A 1,452-nucleotide genomic window follows, 5' to 3' on the forward strand; every position below is an offset into this window, starting at 1 on the left:
CAATTTGTAAAATTGAGTTCAAAAGTTAAAAAAAATTGTTAGGTTTTATAGGGTTGGGACTAAATGATACAAAGTAAAGATTTTGATGGTTTGAAACTAAGTTAATGCATTTGAAAAAAGTTTCTAACCATCAGTTTCTAACCGTCAGTGACCAACTATAAATGACTTACCATCAGTGACTAACTATAAATGACTTACCATCAGCTTCTACCCATCAGTGACTAACTATAAATGACTTACCATCAGCTTCTAACCATCAGTGACTAACTATAAATGACTTACCATCAGTGACTAACCATCAGTGACTAACTATAAATGACTTACCATCAGTGACTAACCATCAGTGACTAACTAAAAATGACTTACCATCAGTTTCTAACTATCAGTGACTAACCATCAGTGACTAACCATCAGTGACTAACTATCAATGACTTACCATAAGTGACTAACCATCAGTGACTAACTATCAATGACTTACTATCAGTGACTAACCATAAGTGACTAACCATCAGCCACTAACCATCAGTGACTCCAATCAGTTACTGCAATCAGGAACTGATCGTCAATGACTTACCATCAGTGACTGACAGTTAGTGACTAACCACCATTGACTACCACCAATAACAAACTATCAAAAAAACTTAAATGACTAAATATTAGTGACTAATCATTAGTGACTAACGATCATTGATTAACAATCAGTGACTAACTACCAGTGGCTAACCATTAGTGACAAACAGTAAATGACCAATCATCAGTGACTGACCGTCATTGACTAACCATCAGTACTACCCATGTACCATCAGTAATTAAACATCACTAGCTGCGTTTCCATGTGCAAAATGTCCTTGATCGGATCAAAGATCAGATTAGAATTATTATAATTAATAATATTTAATAATATTGATAATACAAAGGAAGAATTTAAAGTCTGCAGAAAAATAATTACATGTAGAACCTCCTCCACAACAAACTAAGAACTTCTAAAACAGAGCAGATCACTACTGATAGAAAAAAACAGATCAGCTCCTCAAAGACTTGATCTTCCATTATCAGCAACCCACCAGGCGAACATGGAGATCTGAGGTTTAATCTGCTTATGCTGTTTTATTTTAAGTTAAGAATGGACTTTGTCCCTGGAAAACAGACAGTCTGATGTAAGGGGCAAAAAGAAAAAAAATACTTGGCTTTAAAATACTTTTAATTCATTGTGTTGGGAAAAAAAAAAAAGAATCAAAATCGTGACTTTGAAACAGTGAATCGAATCGTGGCTTGACTGCATCGTTACATTCCTAGTGACCACCTTGAATAACAAACTATCAACTATCAATGAGGAAAGAAAGAAAGAAAGAAAGAAAGAAAGAAAGACAGACGGACCGACGGACCGACGGACCGACGGACCGACGGACCGACGGACCGACGGACCGACGGACCGACGGACCGACGGACCGA

This window comes from Oryzias melastigma, linkage group LG6 (assembly GCF_002922805.2).
Source record: "Oryzias melastigma strain HK-1 linkage group LG6, ASM292280v2, whole genome shotgun sequence".
NCBI lineage: Eukaryota > Metazoa > Chordata > Actinopteri > Beloniformes > Adrianichthyidae > Oryzias > Oryzias melastigma.